Source organism: Lissotriton vulgaris, unplaced genomic scaffold (assembly GCF_964263255.1).
Source record: "Lissotriton vulgaris unplaced genomic scaffold, aLisVul1.2 SCAFFOLD_11185, whole genome shotgun sequence".
NCBI lineage: Eukaryota > Metazoa > Chordata > Amphibia > Caudata > Salamandridae > Lissotriton > Lissotriton vulgaris.
In genome coordinates, this window is record NW_028243640.1 from 1 (window position 1) to 15,805 (window position 15,805).

Sequence of the window (15,805 nt, forward strand, 5' to 3'; positions counted from 1 at the left end):
TCTCTCTTCTCTCTCTCTCCTCTCTCCCTCTCCTCCCTCTCCCTCCTTCTCTCTCTCTCTCTCTCTCTCACTCTCTCTCTCCTCTCTCTCTCTCTTCCCCTTTCTCTCCCTTTCTCTCCCCACTCTCTCTCTCCCTCCCTCTCTCTCTCTCTCCCTCTCTCTCTCCTCTCTCTCTCTCCTCTCTCTCTCTATCTCCCTCTCTCTCTCTCTCCCTCCTCTCTCCCTCCCTCTCTCTTTTTCTCTCTCCCTCTCTCTCTCTCCCCCTCTCCCACTCCTCTCTCTCTCTCTCTCTCTCTCTCCTCTCTCTCTTTCTCTCTGTCTCTCCTCCCTCTCTCTTTCTCTCTTCCTCTCTCTCTCCCCCCCTCTCCCTCTCCCTCTCTCTCTATCTCTCTCTCTCTCCCTCTATCTCTCTCTCTCTCTCTCCCTCCTCTCTCTCTCCCTCCCTCTCTCTCTTTCTCTCTCTTTCTTTCTCTCTCCCTCTCTCTCTCTCCCCTCTCCCACTCCCTCTCTCTCTCTCTCTCTCTCTCTCCCTCTCTCTCCCTCTATCTCTCTCTCTCTCTCTCTCTCTCTCTCTCTCTTTCTCTCTCTCTCTTTCTTGCCCCTTCTTAGTCTCTCTTGCTGTGGGATAACCAGGGCTTCCTGTGCAGCTCTGGCCGCCGCCCTTCGCTCCAGCCGCTCTTTGCTGGACCTGGACTTGGGTGGCAATGTCCTGGGTGACGCTGGTGCGACCCTGATCTGTGACGCCCTGAAGCACCCGCACACCCGGCTGCGGAAGATCGGGTAAGGAGGGGAGGGGGGGCTTTCCTGTCTCATCTGCATTTGTTATTTTCCTCTGTATTTATTGATCATCAGTACACCATCTCTCCTCGTGTGTTTGTCTCACATGCGGGGTTGAAGGTCTGTTCCCAGAAGCCTGTTCGAGGCGCTATCAGCCCCCGAGTGCACGGAGTAGGAGAATGTCCCCAGAGGAAGCTGATTTTAGGAAGTCTCCCTCCTGCTGCATAATGACTTAGAATGAGGAATTACCAACAGAACTAGAGAAGCAGCTGCAGCACTGTTGAGGGCACTAAGAATGAGGAATTACCACTGGGAACAGAGATGCAGCTACAGCACTTGCTAGATGCGGTAGAATGGGGAATTACTGACAGGACCAGAGAGGACTAAGAATAAAGAATTACCACATTGACAGAGAAACAGAAACAACAAAATAATCTTACAATTCAAAAAGCATTATCGCCAAGTTTAAAACAAATAAAGCATTTTTTCCAAATACGCAAAGAGCTTTAGACTGGGAAGAGTAAGTTAAAAAAAAAGAAAAAGAAAAAATGGGAAAAATTCATCTCAGACACAATAGAAAACCATCATTAAGAAATATCACATATTCTTAATTGCGTCTGACTTTCCCCCTATTTCATTTTAAATCTCTCCCAGTCTCCTTTTCCATTCAATTATTGGTGCCCATATCCTCTGTCCGGCCTCTTTTTTTCCCCTCCCTCTTTTTTCATATAGGGCCGTTTCTAAGATATATATGGCCAGTACACGAGAGATCCATTGCTGTAATGTTGGGGGGTTAGGATCCTTCCAAAGTGTGGCTATACATAATCTGCTAAGGGTCATAGCTAAATACAGAAACTCGTGATGAAGAACATCTACACCCACCCTCGCTACACCCAAAGTCATAACTTCATCTGTCAAAGTTAAATGTATCCCCAGAGAGTCAGAGAAAAATTGTTCCAAAGATTTTTTATATATGTCCAAAGAGGGGCATGATGCAAACATGTGCATTGTATCTGCTTGCGTGGATTGGCATTTCGGACAGATGCCCCCGTTATTTCCCCCCATTGCGCTATTTTATGAGGAGTGTAGTAGAGTTCGAACACAGTTTTATATTGTTGAGATTGTAAATTTGCCACACTTAAGACCGAATTTGCCAGTTTTAATGACTTCTCTGCCTCATTACCTGTTAGACTTAGTTTGCCTCTCCACTTCTCATACATTCTATCACAATCGTCCTTTTTATGTTTACAAATTTCTTCGTATAATTGCGAGATGGAGGTTCCCCCTTCATCCCTTACACATTCCAGCAATTCGATTCTTTGAAAATTCATGTCTCCTCCCTGTTTCTTTAACAGAACTGACCTCACTTGTAGGTACTTAAAAAAGTCTCTGCGTCCTAAGTTATATAAGCGTTGTGCTTGCTCAAACGAGATCAGACCGGTTACCCCTATGAGGTCCCCGATAGTTTTAACCCCTAATGCATCCCAACCCCTCATAATTGGGTCATGAAATACCTCCGGCAGTGATGGGTTCCCATACAGAGGGGTATAATAATTCATTCTCCCTAGTTTTAATTTTCTCCTTATCCCAGACCAGACTGATCTTGCGGCCACCAAGGTCTTGAACCTTACTTTTTTGTGATAGCTCCTCTCCTCATAAGTGAGTAACCATTGACTAGAGTTTTTCACTACGAGTTCATATACGTCTGGGACCCATCTCTACCTCTCCATCTGTCTATAACACTCCCCCCAGCATACCTCTGGAGTATTGCAGGACCGTTGCCCAATAATATGCTTTAAAGTCTGGTAGCGCCAGCCCACCTCTCTCTCTTGGGAGTGACAGAAATTTTTGGCTGCGGCGTGTTTTGCCCTTGGCCCAAATAAATCTGTTTGTCACCTTCTCTAGCTCCCTGAACCAGCTATTGTTAAAGATTAGCAGTATGGTCCTAAATAAATAAAGCACTTTTGGCATAAACACCATTTTGATAACATTGCAGCGACCAATTGTTGTTAGGTGTAGGTTATTCAGTTTGTCAAAATCAATTTTGGCCTTATCTATAATGGGGCTTAAGTTCTTCGATACCACTTTCGAAAGGTCTGAGGTTATGCGAATCCCCAGATATACTGCTGTCTCTACCACTCTTGGATCGACTAAAGATACTTTCTGATTTATTACTACTTGGGTCTTATTTACATTTAATTTGTACCCAGACAGTCTTCCAAATGCAGCCGCTTCCTTTTCTATTTCTTTTAGGGCTGATATTGGTTCGCTTGATGTTATGGCCAAGTCATCCGCATATCCTAGTATTTTAGTTTCATGCCTGTTCAATGCTATGGGCAAGATGTTTCTGTTCTGCTCTCTCCTCCTAATGAATGTATCTATGTATAGAGCGAAGAGTAGCGGGGAGCAGGGACACCCTTGCCTAGTTCCTCGTCCAATATCTATTATACCACTCAACTCCCCCATGGTTCTAACTCTTATTCTTGGATTGTGGTATAAGGCTTTCAGAGCCCCAACATAGCCCTCCCCCAGATTCAGCTTCTCCAACGCAGCCCAGAGAAATCCCCACGAGACCCTATCAAATGCCTTCTCAGCATCTAAAAGGATCAGCGCCATAGGGTCTCGTGAGAATGCCGTGCCATCAAATAACGTAAACACTCTTCTGACATGTTCCGCTGTTCCTCTCCCAGGGATAAACCTGTGCTGCCATGGAGAGACGATCTTGCCAATTACTGCTCCTAGCCTATTTGCCAGCATCTTTGAGTAGATGTTCACATCGCTGTTCATTAGGCTTATCGGCCTATAAGACCCAGGATTGGTTGCGGGCTTATCTTTTTTCAGAAAGACTATCATAGTTTCCTCTCCCCATGACTCCGGAGGTATCGCACCCTCTTGTATATTTACAGCCAACTCATATAGTTCTTCTTCTATCTCGGCTAAAAATGTTTTATAAAACTCCAAGGGTATAGAGTCTGGGCCTACTGCTTTACCAGATGGTAAGTCATAAATTGCCCTTTGTATTTCTATTTTATTAAATGCCATCTCCAATGTCCCCCTGTCCTCTGTCGTTAGTTTCTCTAGTCTGACACTTCCAAGATAACTCTCTATATCCTCGCTAGGTGCCATATAGTCAGCTTCATATAGCTTCTGATAGTAGTCCCGAAAGCTAGCATATATACTCTTGGGTGTTGTTGCGACACTTCCGTTCTCGGACCTGATCTCAGAAATATCCCCCTTAGTAGCAGCCTGCCTTGTTCGAACAGCTAGCGTTCGACCTATCTGCTCACTATACTCATATTGATCCTTCCTCCATGCCAAATACTTCCCTGCTGCTTTAGACGCAAATAGTTCCCCAACCACTACCTTAGCCATAGCAAGCTTGTATGTTATACTAACAATATCCTGATTCGCCCTAATTGCGCTACTAAGTTCATGTTCTAGTCTAGCAACTGCCCTTATTCTCATTTCTACTTGATCCCTCTCTGCCTTATTCCGCCTAATTGAGTATCTGATTGTCTCCCCCCTTATACCTGCTTTTAGGGTATCCCATACTACTGCAGGGGGAGCAGAGCCTTTGTTTAGTACCAAAAAGCTTCTGATCTATTCTTTCATTAGGGCGGTATATTCTGAATCCTGTAACAGGGCTCTCTCAAAAGTCCAATTTGTCATCTTTTTTTGTTGGGCAGCGGTTGTTATATCTAAGCTAAGCGGGTTATGGTCGGACATTACCCGGGGTAGTATGCTAATCTTTGCGCTGGATGCTACTGCTGGTGATACCAGAAAATAGTCTAGCCTTGCTAAGACCTTATGAGGGCCAGAATAATATGTACTACCGGTCCCTAAGTTATTTTGCAGTTCCCATATATCTACTAGACCGTTGTCACACATCAATTGAATCAATGCTCTGTGGCTTCTCTTCTTCCGACCGGAGAATTTCCCCGGATCGTTCTTCCACAAGCCATTCAGTCCATTCACATTCAAGTCTCCACAGACTATTAATGGCAGAGGCCAGTTGGCTATTTCTAAGTTAACAGAGTCCATAGCTTCCGGGTCGTCTACAGTGGGAGCATACAATGAGCAAAGTGTGAAATTAAAGCTCTGTACCTGGCACTCCACCAAAACCCATCTACCATAGCGGTCTGATTTTTGCCTATTTACAACCACACATCCATGCCTTGCTAAGATCGCTACCCCTCTTGTTCTTGTTCCTTGCGTCGTATATGATACTAATTGGTATCCCAGCTGTTCTAAGAGCCCCTTTTGAGAGGCCTCTATGTGTGTTTCTTGTAGGCAGATCAGCTCAGCGTTCAATGTTCTTAAATATTCCCTCATAGCTCTTCGTTTTTTACCATCATTTAGTCCGCAAACATTCAGCGAAACTATCCGCATAGGAATTTCTTTTTCATTTTCACTCTTCCCCAATCAGTTTTTGTTAACCTGGCGTCTTTAGTTACTTCTATATCCTGATGTGATGAAGTTTTTTCCCCCGCTTTTCCTCTCTTATCCCCCCTGACCCCTCCCACTTCTTGCTCCTCCCCCCCCTACCAGTTCCCCTCCCTCAGTCCCCCTCCCTTCCCCCCTTACCATCCTATGAGGCTTGCTGGGTCCCCGAGTACCCAGGTGTGGGCATCAGTGTAGTCAGAGTGCGCCTCAGTGCGCCCCGCGGGCAGGCCCTTTATACTTTGGTCGTATCGGGTGGGTGGGATCAGTGATGTAATCAGGCACTTGCCCCACACCATTATTTAAACACAGATATTCATACCAAATTTCAGATGCATTTATTCCCCCCACCCCCCTCCCCAACCCCTTCTGATTGCTCCCCATGCTTTTGTGTTTATAGACAAGTTGCTGATTTGCATTTATATTCCTGAATTCCCTTTCTCAGTTACTGAGATTTCTCTTAGGTAAGCGTCAGCTTGAATTTCACTTGAGAAGCTTCTTGTTGATCCCTTGTATATTATTTTTAGCCGTGATGGATTTTGTAGGTAGACTGTTGCTCCGACTTTTTCAAAGGGTGTGATTAGTTGTCTCATTCTCCACCTTCTCTCAACAGTTGCGTGGGCGAAGTCTGGTCTGGTGAAGAACATAAAGTCATTATGTTTCCTCTGCTTTGTGGGCCTAGCCAGATCATAGAGGGCTTCTCTTAAAAGGAAATTCCCAAAGTAAACCAACATTGCCCGGGGATATTGACGTGATTTTTGTGAATGTTTGGGTAGCGTCAAAGGGAATCGATGGGCACGCTGAATTTCTCTGTCCATGTCCCAGGTACCAAGTTCCCGGGAAGGCTGATTTCAACAGATTATTCATAGAGCCCCTAGGGTCGTTCTCCTCAAAGCCTTCTGGTATTCCAAGGAACCTCAGATTGTTTCTCCTTGATCTGTTTTCATGATATTCCACTTTCATCATGAGGTCCTTTATGATTCCATCGTGCTCATTCTCCTGTTTTTGCAGCTTAATTACATCCATTTCCAAATTTTCTGCGCGTGCTTCCACTGAGGCCATTCTATCCGAGATCTCGGTACAGATGTTGCCGACTTTTTTAATTGCCCCTTGTAACTTCTCAATGGCAATGTGATTCCTTTTTAATGTCCTTATGGAAGTTTTTTATGGAGCTCAGCACTTCGCTCAGCAATGGCTCTACAGTTGTTGCTGAGCTATGTCCATTTCCGGATTGTTTCTGGCTTTTTCCTTCTGGCTCAGCTAAAGTGTGGTCATTAAGGGTGGGCGTAAAATCCGTTTCGCGGGCGAATTTGCGGATTTTCCGCGAAATTGCGGTAAAATCCGCGAATCAGCGGGGAGGAATTTTCAGCCAAGCAAGGGTTACAGCAGCAGGTGCAAAAGTTTAACCTAATTTCTTTGTAACCTTTTACAAAAGGGTTACAAACAAATTAACTTCAACTTGGACACCTGCTGCTAATTGCTTCCTGGCGCCTCGTTGCCTACTTGCAACTATTCTCTGACCCTGCTCTGACCCTTGAAGCAGGGTCAGAGAATAGTTACAAGTAGGCAACGAGGCACCTGTCCAAGGAATTAAACCTCATCAGGAAGCACTTACAGATATAAAAAACAGGAAGAAGGGAGAGGATGGCAAATACACCCATTTTGAGTTGTCAGGAGGGGTTAAACTAAAAGAGACCTTTACAGCACAATTTTCATATGCATTTTGCTAAAAATAAAAAGCTGTATGTTCTGTAGGGGCAACTGAGGAATCTGGCCCTTCAGAGATCTGGCCTCTCTTTCTTTCTCTCGTTCTCTCTCTCCCTCTCTCTTTCCCTCTCTTTCTCTCTCTTTCTATCTATCTATCTATCTATCTATCTATCTATCTATCTATCTCTCTCTCCCTCTCCCATAAACGACTGCATGGGTAACTTCGCTATGCAAGCGGCTCGCGAAGATGCAAAAATCCCCGCGAACACGCAAAAAACCCCGCAAACACGCAAAAAAACAAAAAGCCTCAAATTCGCGAATTTTGCGGATCGCGAATTCGCAAATCCGCAAATTCGCGGATCGCGAATTCGCAAAATTCGCCCATGCTTAGTGGTCATGAACATGCTCTGTTTCTCCTGGTAGCTTTGGAGTCAGGCTTTTTCGTATAAGTTTAGGTCTTGTTATGGCATATTCATTGTTACTGCCAGGATCCATGGTCTCATCATTGATTAAGTTAGCTCTTCTCCTTTTGTCTCTCGCCCTCTTTTTCTCCCGTTTTTTCTTTGAGTTCGAGCTTTGGCATGTTTCATTAAGTTTTCTGGATTCATTAGAGTCTAGAATCTCAGAGGCTGTTGCTTCTAATATTTGTTCATCATTTGTTTCGCTTGTTTCACTTGTTTTGCTTGAGGTAGACATCCCTGTTTCATATATGTCCGAATCCGAGTCCGTTTCGGAGAGTGCCGTATTACCAAGCTGTGGGACTGGCTCAGGGGGAGATGTTTGCGCGCGTAATGAGGTGGAAGTTTGTTTTTGAGCTATATTTTCCCCTCCACGGTGATTCGCTCCACAGACGTGTTAGGGTCGACCCCACTGGTACCGTTCTCGCTGCCTGCTTGGTTGCTTTTTTGTTTTGTAATTTCAGTAGGCTCACTTGGTCCTTCCTTGGCTACCGAGATGAAGATGTTGGATATCCGAGGCTGAGAGGAGGTCGGGAGCCCAGTATTTTTAGCGGCAGCTTTCGGGTTTTTTATTGTTTGCAGCCTTTGAGCCTTTTTAGCCATTAATTCCAAATTAGCTTTATCCGCTGTATCGTTTCCCTTCTCTTTGTCTTTCTCTTTGTCGTTCTCTTTCTGTTTTTGTTTCGCTTTTTCTTTGTCCTTGTCCTTTTCAGTGTTTTTGCTTTTATTTTTAATTTTATTTTTGTCAGTCTCTTCAGGTGTAGCTTTCTCCACATTATTCTCCTTGGCTTTAAATCCTCTGGTTTCAGGCCGTCTTTGTGTGTCCTTGTTTTTCTGCAGGATGTGGCTTTTTATACTCTGTGTGGTTTTTAGTTCTTCCCTGTTCCCTAGGTTTTCCGGACTCTCTGTGCTTTCTAATTCTCTGTCTGGGTCTTCAAGATTTTGCACCTGTGTCTGTATCTCTTGCATATTTCGGATTGCTGAAGCTCCCTCCTCTCCTCTTTCCCCTCTTTCTAGATTAAGCAGCGATGAGTTTTATCCACTGTTCCATTTATTCCAGCCATATCCTTTATCTGCGTTTGCTCAGGTGCTGACGTTCGAAGCTGACCTTGTGGCTGATTTTGACCTTTTGTTTTTCCGAGGAGATCCGGCGCCCCTCCTTTATTCGTTTTTTTATTTCTTAGCACTTTTAGAGCAGCCCAGGCTCTTTTTTTAGGCACTGTAAAAGATCTACTGTGGGTTTTGAGGTGGCTTGGGGCTTGAGACCCTATAGTATTGTAGGTTTGCTTGGTTATGTAGATTTTTATTCGCAGCTCAATTTTGATCACAGGTTTAGAAGAAATATCTGTGCTATCTGAGTCTAGCAGTGCGCCGACCCCCCTCGACCCCACTGCTTGCACCACCGTTCCTGTAACTGTATCTGTAGCTGTGCAACACTTACGCTCCGGTTCCTGCTGCTGTAGCTGCTGTGGCTGCTCTTCTTTCATTTAATCATTTAATCCTTTCACCTTATCGTTTTCGCCTCCCTTTGCCTCTCTTTGCCTTTGCCTTCCTGATTCCCTCTCCTTAGTTTATTTTTCCTCCCCTGCAGGGGCAATTAGCTGTTGTTGGCTGTCTGCTATCGGCTAGCGCTTCAGTGTCTCCCTGACAACGCAGCACGCAGCACACGCGATTTAAAGGCGTGACTTGCAAGTCCGCAGATGACACCCGATGTCGAGCAGGGGAAGAAGGGTAATTTGGTGTGGGAGCGAGCGCCGCAGCAAGCGCCGTAGAGCCGGAGGCAAGAACAAAAGCAAGAGCCAAGGTGAACAGTGGATTAACAAAAGCAATAACAAGGAAAAAAGACTAGTGTTTAAGCTCCTAGATCACTAGACGCTGACACCGAATCCTTAATTTAGATTCAGTCCCGCTCAGTTCCTCATTTCGATTTGCGCATCGCCCGGCACCCTTCTCTTCCCTTTTTCATGCGCTTTTTTCTGATTAACTTCCAATCAGTTCAGGAAAGATACGTACGAGTGCGAGTCTCCTGGCAAAGGGGGAAGCAGGGAGAAACAGCCAATGTTATTCGCTTGGTGGCAGCTTAATTCAATACTCACGATTCCAAGGTATGCGCAGCTCAAGGGTGTGCTCAGAGGGATGTGTTTGAAAAGAATGTCGGAGGGATGTCTAAATCGATATTGTCACATATTGCTCATGCTCTCTGCTCTCCACTTTTTGCGGCCTCCTTGCAGCTCAGCTCTTGCTCTTCTCTTCTCCTTTTTGTCAAAAAACAGCAGCCAAGGATCCTAATCACTTCCTTTTCTTCTCCTCCTGGATTTCCAGCTCTTAGGTTTTTTTTCTCCTCCTGAAGCTCTCAGTTTATTTCCACTGCCCAGCTTTACCGCGTTTTTCCTCCAGTTTGAATTAGGTTCTACTCAGCTTCATGATTTCCACTGCGTTTAGTACAGCTTGTCTCCATCTATCTCTTTCCCATATAGCAATCACATGGGGAGATCAAAGCAAGATAAGGAAAGATAAGGAAAGACCAGACCCACGGAGCGATGCTGGTGTGTCCTCTCACTCTGGCGCCATCTTGCCTCTGCCCCTTAAATGAGAAGGACTTACAATGAAGAATTACCACTGGGACCAGAGACACAGCTGCAGGGCTGTCTAAAGGGCCTAGAATGAGGATTTACCACTGGGACTAAAGAAGGATCCTCAGCACTGTGGAGAGGACTTAGAATGAGGAATTACCAATGGGAAGAAAGATGCACTTGCAGCACTGTCTCGAGGACTTACAATGAGGAATTACCACAGTAACCCAACAAGCAGCTGCAGCACTGGCTATAGGACTTAGAATGAGGAATTACCGACAGGACTAGAGAAGCAGCAGCAGAACTGCCTAGAGTAACTAGAATGAGGAATTACCACAGGGATCAGAGATGCAGCTGCAGCACTGTGGAAAGGACTTAGAATGAGGAATTACTGCTGGGACCAGAGAAGCAGCTTCAGCACTGGCTAGAGGACTTAGAATAGGGAATTACTGACAGGACCAGAGAAGGGCTAAGAATGGAGAATTACCACTGTGGCCGGAGACACAACTGCAGCACTGGCTAGAGGACTTAGAATGGGGAATTACCACTGGAACCCAAGTATCAGCTGCAGCACTGCCTAGAGGACATAGAATTAGGAATTACCACTGGGGAAAAAACGCAGCTGCAGCACTGTCTAAAGGACTTAGAATGGGGAATTACTGACATTAGCAGAGAAGCAGCTACAGCACTGTCTAGAGGACGTAGAATGAGGAATTACCACTGGGACCCCAGATGCAGAGTCTTCTATAAAGCGAACTTAATCGGAATTGGGTATCAGAGCCCTTTACATAGCACCAGTTACGTTACATGAGGACACACATTCATTTTGGTTAGGCACGGAGAGATTAAGTGATTTTGCCCAGAATCTCACGATGAGAATTGCGAGACTTTAGAAATTCATAAGTATTTTAATTTATCGCTGAGTTTATTGCTTTTAAAATTGATTTGTAACCTGGTCCTGCTCTGCTCTGCATTACGATGTATGTTGATGAATTTGGATGTTATAGTTTTTTTGTCAAATTAAATGTAAGTTTGAATATAAACATTATTTAATCTGGCTGTGTTTTAGGGATTTTATCTGAAATAAACAATGTTATAAGAATAAGATGATGGAAGATGAGGCATTTGTTGCAGATAATTCCCAAGAAAGTTGCCAGGTCATTCAGAGGGAACCCCCTGTGGTCGTGACACACTCTAGTGGTCTGCGAGGGGCTGTCCTTCAATCAATCAATCAGTGACACTTATAAAGCGCGCTACATACCCGTAGGGTCTCAAGGCGCTGGGGGGGGGGGGGGGGGGGGGAGGGAGCCGCTACTGCTCGAACAGCCAGGTCTTCAGCTTCTTCCTGAAGGAGAGGTGGTCTTGGGTCAGGCGCAGGTCGGGAGGGAGGGAGTTCCAGGTCTTGGCGGCCAGGTAGGAGAAGGACCTTCCTCCTGTAGTCGCTCTTCGGATGCGGGGGACGGCGGCGAGGGCGTGGTTGGCTGATCGGAGGTGGCGTTTGGGAGCGTAGAAGTTGACTCGGCTGTTGAGGTAGCTCGGGCCTTGGTCGTGTAGGGCTTTGTGTGCGTGGGTGAGGAGGCGGAAGGTGATTCTTTTGTTGACGGGGAGCCAGTGAAGGTCTCTCAGATGTCCGGAGATGTGGCTGGTTCGTGGGATGTCGAGGATGAGTCTGGCTGAGGCGTTCTGGATCCGCTGGAGTCTCTTCTGGAGCTTGGCGGTGGTACCGGCTTAGAGGGCGTTGCCGTAGTCCAGTCGGCTGGTGACGAGGGCCTGGGTGACGGTCTTCCTGGTCTCGGTGGGGATCCACCAGAAGATCTTCCGTAGCATGCGTAGGATGTTGAAGCATGCCGAGGAGACGTTGTTGACTTGCCTGGTCATGGAGAGGGAGGAGTCCAGGGTGAAGCCCAGGTTTCGTGCATGGTCTGTCGGTTTGGGTGCGGTGCCCAGGGCGGGAGGCCACCAGGAGTCGTCCCAGGCGGAGGGAGAGGAGCCCAGGATGAGGACCTCCATCTTGTCCGAGTTCAGTTTCAGGCGGCTGGTCGTCATCCACTCGGCTACCTCTTTCATCCCTTCGTGTAGGTTGGCTCTGGCGGCGGCGGGGTCGTTGGTCAGGGAGAGGATCAGCTGGGTGTCGTCGGCGTAGGAGATTATGCTGAGGTTGTGTTTGCGTACGATGGCCGCGAGGGGGCTCATGTAGACGTTGAAGAGGGTGGGGCTCAGAGATGATCCTTGGGGGACGCCGCAGATGACTTCGGTGGCCTCTGATTTGTACGGTGGTAGGCGGACTCTCTGTGTTCTTCCGTCGAGGAAGGAGATGATCCATTCCAGCGCCTTGTCCTGGATTCCGACGTTGCTGAGGCGCCGTACTAGGGTGCGGTGGCAGACCGTGTCGAATGCCGCGGAGAGGTCTAGGAGGATGAGGGCCGCTGTTTCTCCGTTGTCCATCAGGGCTCGGATGTCATCGGTGGCGGCGATGAGGGCGGTCTCGGTGCTGTGGTTGGCTCGGAAGCCGGACTGTGAGGGGTCGAGGGATCCGTTCGTCTCGAGGAAGGCGGCCATCTGCTTGTTGACGGTTTTCTCGATGACTTTGGCTGGAAACGGGAGGAGCGAGATGGGGCGGTAATTCTTGAGGTCGGTGGGGTCCGCTGTTGGTTTCTTGAGTAGAGCGCTGAGTTCGGCGTGTTTCCAGCTCTCAGGGAAGGTGGCGGTGTCGAAGGATGTGTTGATGATGTCTCGCAGGTGGGGTGCGATGATAGCGTCGGCCTTGTTGAAGACGTGGTGAGGGCAGGGGTCGGTCGGTGATCCGGAGTGGATGGAGTTCATCGTGGGGACGGTGTCTTCGGTGCTGATCGGGGTCCAGGCGTGGAGGGTGGTGGTGGGGGGTGGTTGTTCGGTCATGGTGTGCGTTGGTTGGTTGTTGAAGCTGTTGTGTATGTCCGCGATCTTGTTGTGGAAGTATGAAGCGAGGGAGTTGCAGAGGTCTTGCGATGGGGTGATGTCGTTGTTTCCTGCGCTGGGGTTGGAAAGCTCTTTCACGATGTTGAAGAGTTCCTTGCAGTTGTGTGCGTTGTTGTCCAACCGGTCCTTGAATGCTGTTTTCTTGGCGGCGCGGATCAGCTGGTGGTGTTTCCGGGTGGCAAGTTTGAAGGAGGTCCTGTTGTCCGGTGTAGGTTCCCTTCTCCAGACTTTCTCGAGGGCTCGGCAGTTCTTCTTGGAGCTCTTGAGTTCGTCGGTGAACCATGGGGCTTTCTTGCTGCCGGGTCTGCTGGGCGGGGTCTTCAGTGGGGCGAGTTCGTCCGCGCAGTTGCTGATCCACTTCGTGAGGTTGTCGGCGGCCTGGCTGGGCCTGGGGCAGTCAGTCCTTAGGGACTGACTGCCCCAGGGGGTGATACACAAATAGCACACGATGGAGTGAGAGTAAGAGGGAGTGCAGCACCGCTGAGAGGACTGGAAGAGATCCCAATCCAGACAGTGGGCGCGAAAGATGCCGATCACAGACCTGGAGGTCTAAGCAGCAACAAACAGAAGTAATATCCCTTTCAGAAACCCTAAGGTCGGCTATTGAGAACCTCAAGGCAGAGATCGAGGAATGAAGGCAATAAAAGTGAGGACAAAACTAACTGAAACACCAACGATAGCAGTGAAAGCAAGAGCCAGCCAGGCAAGGCTCACACAATCAACCTCTCCAGAGTGAATTAAAGTTCATTGTCCCGGTAATCACCACACTGCCTCTGGGGTCACAGGAAGCGGCTTCCACTGATTAAATTCAACCAGTTGTTAAATCTCCTCACGGAGCCCACACTGCAGAGCGAAGAGTCATCCATTGAGCGAGTCCTTCCAGCTGTGTCCTCACTTCATTCATCAGTGCAGGCGTCTGCTGTTCAGAGACACTCGCAAAGAGCTGAGCGTAAACCCATCGACAGGAGCGAGGCAGCGCTACAGATCTTGAAAGGGAATGAGGAGCCCTGAGGTCAGATGTACTTGCCCACTTCTTTCGGTATCTTTCTTCGGTCGTACCACATTGTGGATCTTATTAACGGAGGGAAGTGGGGTATCACGTGTATCTGCCAATGAGACGTCAGGAGCAGGTGGGACATCACTTGCACCTGCCTATGAGGTGTAAGAGCAGGTGCGTAATACGGGCCCCCGCAGCCACCACGTTGCCGGGGGGCCCCCACGCTCAGAGGCCCCCTCTCTCAGCAAGCCTCTTCATCAAGAATTAAATGGTGCGCACACCCGGCCTCTTAATATTCGCCCGACACGCAGAGCAGGTGCAGCATGATTAATGACATTACTTTCATGACGCTGCGGCACAACTTGTTGGGGGGGGGCGGGGGGGGGGGGCTACAGTTAGAATAAAGTGTCAGGCACGGGGTTAAAATTGCCCCTCAGAAAAGCCTATAGTAGGGGCGCTTGTTTGATTTCTAAAGTGCAGCACTTCCTGGAAAGTTGAGCACAGACCAGGGACCAGGGAGGCGCAGCAGATCCACTCTGCAGAGGCATCTATTCACCAAATGCAATAATTACCCGGTCTGGTATGTATGGCAGTGAAGGCTTTCTTTCTTCTGCCAAAAAGCTCTTGACACTGGCGCCAAACCGGCTTTTTGTAGATGTTCCCCAGGTCGCGTCAGCTCCCGCGTGGACACACTGTTTGTTGGGAAGGACCCGTGACCGGATGGCCCAGGCTGTGACAGGGTGTTTCTATATCCTACCCCAAAGGCACCCAGGAATTCTCTGTTGTTCCTCTGCGCACCCTGCTGATGGCTCAGAGTCAAAGGGGGAGCCGGTGTTTCGTGAATCGACCGCCTGACCTCGACATGTACTGTTGCTGTGCCCTGCCCGGGCAGAGCCCACTGTGCCCCGGACTCACCACGCCAGCCAGCCTGAGTCTCATTTTAAGAGCAGCTGGCACAGGCTGAGGCTGCAGGGCAGCATGGCTCGCTCTCAGGCGATCGTTCTGAGTCTAAAGAGACCAGGTAAGTCAGATATTCATTTAGTAATCCGCTGCTGACATGATTCAAAATGTTCACTTAGAGACTGGGGACACTGAAGTTGTCTATCTGTGCTGCAAGTGCAGGGCCATCTCCGAGTTTTTTCTAAGTGAACTAGTAGTTTTGCTGATCTCTTAGTGCAAAGGTAATGCTTGACAGTGGCAGTAGGTACAAAGAAGCCTTTATTTTCCAGCACAGTGAGACTTGCTAAGACAAAGATTAGTTATGTTCATGCCCTGACTGCTTCTGATCTCCTCGACTGTGTTTTTGTATAAACAATGACATTTTATTTTCAAGGGGCTGTTTCTTTAGTGCATTATAGCGTCTTGAGGTCATCTGAAAGCACTGGAAGTACTGGGGCCACGTTTAATGTTAGAGCGCTGCCCTTCGCACGTGCCGCCCTCCGCACGTGCTGCCCTCCGCATGTGCTGCCCTCCACATGTGCTGCCCTCCGCATGTGCTGCCCTCCGCACGTGCTGCCCTCCGCATGTGCTGCCCTCCGCACGTGCTGCCCTCCGCATGTGCTGCCCTCCGCACGTGCTGCCCTCCGCATGTGCTGCCCTCCGTACGTGCTGCCCTCCGCATGTGCTGCCCTGCTCTCCACATGCGCCCTCAGCAGCATATTGCTTGTAAGACATGAACGCTTCTTGAAAAGCAGTATGAACAAGCATTTACAATGCAACGGTTTCGCCTTTGACAAAGTTAGAGCCCATGCATCCTTCCTCACACCCATGCATCCACAACCCTGCGCATCACTCCCTGCGCACATCCCCTGCAACCACCCCCGGTCAAGTGCCCCGGTGTACATCACGGACAGATGCCACCACCACCCATGGCCCCACCCTCGGACCCCCCAACA

At 48.3% G+C, this 15,805-nt stretch overlaps 1 long non-coding RNA gene across 1 annotated transcript in view; it reads left to right on the plus strand.

Moving 5' to 3' along the window:
- The first annotated feature begins 608 nt into the window (after positions 1-608).
- LOC147668276 (uncharacterized) overlaps positions 609-15,805 on the plus strand; it is a 28,190-nt gene continuing 12,993 nt past the window's right edge. The window contains exon 1 of the long non-coding RNA XR_015304136.1: positions 609-780. This is a non-coding gene — a long non-coding RNA (uncharacterized LOC147668276). The remainder of the gene's footprint in view (positions 781-15,805) is intronic.